General features: G+C 44.9%; 1 long non-coding RNA gene across 1 annotated transcript in view; it reads left to right on the top strand.

The window, feature by feature from the left end:
* LOC147749183 (uncharacterized) overlaps positions 1-6,421 on the top strand; it is a 28,703-nt gene extending 22,282 nt beyond the window's left edge. Inside the window, exon 2 of the long non-coding RNA XR_015299744.1 lies at positions 6,042-6,421. This is a non-coding gene — a long non-coding RNA (uncharacterized LOC147749183). The remainder of the gene's footprint in view (positions 1-6,041) is intronic.
* Positions 6,422-6,905: the final 484 nt, after the last annotated feature.

Consider the following 6,905-nt stretch of genomic DNA (forward strand, 5'->3'; position numbering starts at 1 on the left):
ATCCGTATGGGCTCCCAGCCCCCTTAGTCCCCCCGCCAGAAACAGCCACCCCCCATCGCAAAAAGACCAATGTATGACAACCCTTATAGGAGAAATTTGGGGGCACCGTGATACACCGCCCAGCCTCGTAAATCAAACAGTTGCAGGTCGAACACCCGTAAAAGCCACTCCAAACCGTCTCAATCTAATTGATATTAACCTTGACCCTTCCGAACGAGCACACAAACCCCCCCTAGCAAGACCGAAAGGCACACAAAGGAGTCATAGAGGAGAAGGAAGTCATCAAGAATCAATCCGTGGCAACTCGTAGACAGTGAGTCCACAAGAACTTCAGACGCAGAAAAACTCTCTCTCCTAGGTGGACAGTCCCAATGTATCTTACCCCGGAGTCGTAAAGTCACCTAGAAAGGAGAAGACGAACACAAGATTAAAGAAAAGTCCACAACAAAAGTCTCCGGGAGGGGAACGCCTTTCGATACCCCCAAAGTCGATAGTGATGGAAGGTTCGGCGGTACAATCACGACCTCGGGAACACCGTCCTCCAGGGCACCATCCAATGGTTTCAATACTTGCTTCCTCACGGGGTCCTCTCACGGAGTCAAAATGGCCGCGGCTTGAATGGCTGCAGATTGCTGGTCCAACAGTAGCGTGGAAGGGTATACTCAGATGTGAGTCCCTAGCTCATTGCACCATCAGGATTCAAGCAAGCCGGGCCGAAGACGGCTGAAATGCCAGAAACCGGTCCCCGATAGCTTGTTTCCTTCCCAGTATAAGAATTGGCTTGGTAGTTTGGTCTGCCCTGTTCCCATGATGCACTGGGCCAGGGTCAGACTAATTTGCATATAGCCAAGTTCTGAGCTGGGATGGTGCAGTGAGCTAAAAAACGGTGATGGATCAAGCCCTGATCTTTGGACTGGGTAAGAGTGGTCTGCTTAATTCAGACACTCTGTTCATCACCACCCCCTTTTCTGAATCATTTTTGTCCACCATAAGCGTGGAAGGGTATACTCAGATGTGAGTCCCTATCTCATTGCACCATCAGGATTCAAGCAAGCCGGGCCGAAGACGGCTGAAATGCCAGAAACCGGTCCCCGGTAGCTTGTTTCCTTCCCAGTATAAAAATTGGCTTGGTAGTTTGGTCTGCCCTGTTCCCATGATGCACTGGGCCAGGGTCAGACTAATTTGCATATAGCCAAGTTATGAGCTGGGATGGTGCAGTGAGCTAAAAAACGGTGATGGATCAAGCCCTGATCTTTGGACTGGGTACGAGTGGTCTGCTTAATTCAGACACTCTGTTCATCACCACCCCCTTTTCTGAATCATTTTTGTCCACCATAAGCGTGGAAGGGTATACTCAGATGTGAGTCCCTAGCTCATTGCACCATCAGGATTCAAGCAAGCCAGGCCGAAGACGGCTGAAATGCCAGAAACCGGTCCCCGGTAGCTTGTTTCCTTCCCAGTATAAGAATTGGCTTGGTAGTTTGGTCTGCCCTGTTCCCATGATGCACTGGGCCAGGGTCAGACTAATTTGCATATAGCCAAGTTCTGAGCTGGGATGGTGCAGTGAGCTTAAAAACGGTGATGGATCAAGCCCTGATCTTTGGACTGGGTAAGAGTGGCCTGCTTAATTCAGACACTCTGTTCATCACCACCCCCTTTTCTGAATCATTTTTGTCCACCATAAGCGTGGAAGGGTATACTCAGATGTGAGTCCCTAGCTCATTGCACCATCAGGATTCAAGCAAGCCGGGCCGAAGACGGCTGAAATGCCAGAAACTGGTCCCTGGTAGCTTGTTTCCTTCCCAGTATAAGAATTGGCTTGGTAGTTTGGTCTGCCCTGTTCCCATGATGCACTGGGCCAGGGTCAGACTAATTTGCATATAGCCAAGTTCTGAGCTGGGGTGGTGCAGTGAGCTAAAAAAAAGGGTGATGGATCAAGCCCTGATCTTCGGACTGGGTAAGAGTGGTCTGCTTAATTCAGACACTCTGTTCATCACCACCCCCTTTTCTGAATCATTTTTGTACACCATAAGCGTGGAAGGGTATTCTCAGATGTGAGTCCCTAGCTCATTGCACCATCAGGATTCGAGCAAGCCGGGCCGAAGACGGCTGAAATGCCAGAAACCGGTCCCCGGTAGCTTGTTTCCTTCCCAGTATAAGAATTGGCTTGGTAGTTTGGTCTGCCCTGTTCCCATGATGCACTGGGCCAGGGTCAGACTAATTTGCATATAGCCAAGTTCTGAGCTGGGATGGTGCAGTGAGCTAAAAAACGGTGATGGATCAAGCCCTGATCTTTGGACTGGGTAAGAGTGGCCTGCTTAATTCAGACACTCTGTTCATCACCACCCCCTTTTCTGAATCATTTTTGTCCACCATAAGCGTGGAAGGGTATACTCAGATGTGAGTCCCTAGCTCATTGCACCATCATTATTCAAGCAAGCCGGGCCGAAGACGGCTGAAATGCCAGAAACCGGTCCCCGGTAGCTTGTTTCCTTCCCAGTATAAGAATTGGCTTGGTAGTTTGGTCTGCCCTGTTCCCATGATGCACTGGGCCAGGGTCAGACTAATTTGCATATAGCCAAGTTCTGAGCTGGGATGGTGCAGTGAGCTAAAAAACGGTGATGGATCAAGCCCTGATCTTTGGACTGGGTAAGAGTGGTCTGCTTAATTCAGAGACTCTGTTCATCACCACCCCCTTTTCTGAATCATTTTTGTCCACCATAAGCGTGGAAGGGTATACTCAGATGTGAGTCCCTAGCTCATTGCACCATCAGGATTCAAGCAAGCCGGGCCGAAGACGGCTGAAATGCCAGAAACCGGTCCCCGGTAGCTTGTTTCCTTTCTGGTGAAGAATTGGCTTGGTAGTTTGGTCTGCCCTGTTCCCATGATGCACTGGGCCAGGGTCAGACTAATTTGCATATAGCCAAGTTCTGAGCTGGGATGGTGCAGTGAGCTAAAAAATGGTGATGGATCAAGCCCTGATCTTTGGACTGGGTAAGAGTGGTCTGCTTAATTCAGACACTCTGTTCATCACCACCCCCTTTTCTGAATCATTTTGGTCCAACAGTGAGGCAGGGTCCGATTCCACAAGGAGCATCTCAGATAGGCGTGTATCCAATTTGTTCAATAAGACAACCACATGTGAATGAAACGCCCAAATCTCTGCCAATATTGACCTCAGTGATGGCTCAAGCACCGTTCGATCCATAGTCTCACGCCCGACACCAGTCACAATCACCTCCCCCGGTGAATCTGGCATCCCCGAGGGGGACAAACAGGATCACGAACGGGCAGATGCGGAGGGTGACCAGTCCTTGTCTGCGCCCGCGGTCAACCCGGTTAACGCCACAGGCCAGGGACCCCGACCCACCGAACTCCGGCGGGGACCAATACCGGGTCTGCGGGACAGGGACCCCCACCCACAGTCAATAGCAAGCGAAGTCACTACTCCATCAATGCTGAGCAATAGAAACGATTGCCGATGAAATTCGGGCATAAAAGAACCCTCCACTCCGATTGACCGGACCCTGCCTGGGTCTCCCGGCCGATGTTTTTGCACTGCAGCCCGGCTGTGAAAGTACTCGAGGCCCCGGCTTCCCCGCTGGAGTAGGCCACAATCTTCAACTCGAAGCAACTTCGTCAAAGCAGCCGATAAAAGTTTCCGGATTTCACCATCGGAGTGCGGAACAGTTCATTCACACAGAGGCTAGGCGTAAAATCAGGATAATGTACAGGATCTTGTGGCGGGATACGGAGGTCGGCGGAGCCGGGAGCCTTAGCAGCCATTTTGTTTGCCAGCGTAGCTCCTCCTCCACAACACATTTTCTTGATTTATATGGGGCCATACAAAATCACACAGAGGTTACCGATATATATCGCTCCCGCAAGAAAGAGATGGACTCGCTGTCCCTAACCCCAAGGTCTACTGGTGGGCCACACTCCTGAAATATATCAAGATCTTATTGACCCCAAATCTGAATCCTACGCAAGAAGGAGAAGTTCCGACCCCACAAGAACTCATCCTTGGTATAGAAACGGGTGAACATCTATGGCGACTTACCTTTGACTGTCACTACAAAAAGGTCCATTTCAAAACATTAGCCGGTGTATATATAACGCATGGAGAGATATACGCAAGCTTCTCGGGGTCGGTTGAAACTTTTATTGTACGAGCCTTCATCAGAACTATAATCTACCTGATATCTTCTTTGATAACTATATGAAAAGATGGGTGAATATGGGGATCACACGATGTGGATGTTTCTATACATCAACAGACTTCAAATCATTCGAAGAATTAAAGAATGAGTTCGGCTTAAAACTGAGATTTCTTTAAATTCCTTCTAATAAGAGATTTTTTAATAAAGAAAGGTGGTGGAAGCGCGGAGTTCCACAGGATTCAAATAACAGAAATCCTCAATAGAAACATCACCGCAAAAATAGGAGAAATATATCTCAACCTAGTCTCCTTGTTACCAGATGACATGTATAAACATATAAATAAATGGCAAAATAAGCTAGATATGAATGAGGAGTCAGTTCAGAAGGCATTCCAACTCTATCAATCACTCTTAATGTCACCCAAACTACAAGTCCAATACTATAAAACCTTCTTCCAATTATATCACACACCCTACAAGATAGCCAAATGGAGCACAAGCAAAGGTACCCAATGCCCTAGATGCTCGACACCAGCGCCCGATATAGTCCACTTATTTGCCACATGTGATAAAGACAGACCCCTTACATGCGAAATATCAGCATTCTTATCCGAAATCTTGAACACAAACATAGAAATCACAGTAGCCAAAATTATGCTAGGAAGGGACGGGGATATCAGGCCAAAAATAATGCAGGGGTTCATATGTCTCCCTGGCTGTCTATAGAATATGCTTAGCATCCAGTTGGTTAGATCTAAATCCCCCGACTTTTTCACAGTGGCGGGCAAGACTCTTAGCCACATACACTCTAGAGATTGCGATATATCGGAGGAAGGGAGTTCAAAGGAAAAAAAAGGGTCTAGAAATATGGGATCACCTAACACAGTGGATACGACATCAAGAACTATAAAACAGAATATTATACTTATTATATAAAGTTAATGCCATTATAATCTAATGTTTTTTTTTATGTCAATGACTCCCGAATATGTCTGAATTTGATGTTTCTCTGTTCTCTTGATTTGAGTTATTCATCATCATTCTTTTCTTTTTTCTCCTTCTTCATTTTCTTTCACTTTTTTTCTGTTCTTACTTTCTGTAAATCTGTGACAAGTAAACAGATGACCGTATCGGGGGGGGGTGGCTCATGGGTGGGAGGTACATGTTGCAAAAAATATTACAATAAAGAAAAGTAAAAAAAAAAAAGTCTTTGTGCTGTTCTTTTGGAATCTCTTTGTGGAAGCCTGTTTAGGTCATTAGGCTACATATATACCAGGACTCAGATGTATGTTTTCTTGTTCCATGTAGGAAGGTTTCAAGAAACTGGCTACCGAATTTGCTTTAAAAAAATACCACAAAGACAGCCTTTGAGTGGACCCTGTCCACTTTAATCATAAACATACTACTATACATCAAATATGCCTACAGCATGGAAACATTACAATATCAGGCATCTTAATGTCATTCTTTCTTTTGTTTCACATAGAAGACCAGGGCATATTTCCCTTTCAAGTAGGACATTGCATATTCTTTAAGTGTACTGGCGGACAGTTTCCACAGTATATGGTAATGATGTTTTTAATGAACATCGCATGACGCAAGGGCACATATATAGGGATATTTTAACCATTTGTGTGGGTCTTCTCTTGGCACTTTTCGTATTTGTAGCATGCAATCACACCTCTGTGATTTTCACATTCAATTCTGCATGCTCCTTTACCACTGCACCATGGGGCTATTTATTTAAGTGATATGCTCTTCCTTTTGCTTTTCTCTGAGGTGATGGTCTACCAAATACAAAGCAATAATTATATGTGTAGATATTTCATGTACAATGTGATTTCAGGAAGGACAGCATACTTATGTTCTTTGTATTTACAGATATTGCCTGAATCTGCTGTGACTTTTCCTGACGAAGGCATTTTCATGCCGAAACGCTTGTAGGAAATTATCTGGAGCTACAGCCACTCAGTGAAACAGATATGAATTTAGGAACTAAAAGCCTGCATCTCAGGCTCACCGAGTAAAAGTGTTGAAATCAATATCATAATGGCAATGTTCAACTTCTGGCTATGTACATAATGTTTTGAATCACAACCATTTCAGGTGTTTATAGTGCCAGTGATGTATGCATTATGACTGCTTCGTATGAATGATGACATGGATGTGGTGTGCTTGTGGTCTGTTTTAAGATTGCATTTTTTGAATATATATTAAATATAACATTTTCAATAAAGAACTATTTTTGTATTTTTCAAATATTTTTTTTGCCTGTGTCTCTCCATATAATAGAAATGTTATAATTAAGTGTTGTTTTTATCCTGAGTTGCCCTAGGAATTTACACTGTGTATTATTTCCCTGCCTAGAGGAACTCCCTATTAGTAGAAGGGGGCTCTTTTCATTAACGCTTGGCTGTCCGAAACCAACATCATAATCCCGAGGGCGGAAACGCCATCCTTAAGAGATTATGAGGGCTTTCCAACAGGCTCCTTGAGTCAGATTCCCCAGCCAGTTTAAACTCTGACTGCCGTCATCATAATACAGCGGTCTTACTTTAAACCTACAGGTTTTTCGACTAACATCGTAATCAGGCCCTTAGTGATGTACAAATGATAAATATTTTCTGAAACCCAATTTTGAGACATTTCTCGTTTGTACACTGTGATTTTATCAGTGAAACTGCATGTTATTACGAATATTTTGGCCATTTCAATGGAAAATGTTTTTCGGTTAAAGTGATAGAT

Source organism: Lissotriton vulgaris, chromosome 1_1 (genome assembly GCF_964263255.1).
Source record: "Lissotriton vulgaris chromosome 1_1, aLisVul1.2, whole genome shotgun sequence".
Lineage (NCBI taxonomy): Eukaryota > Metazoa > Chordata > Amphibia > Caudata > Salamandridae > Lissotriton > Lissotriton vulgaris.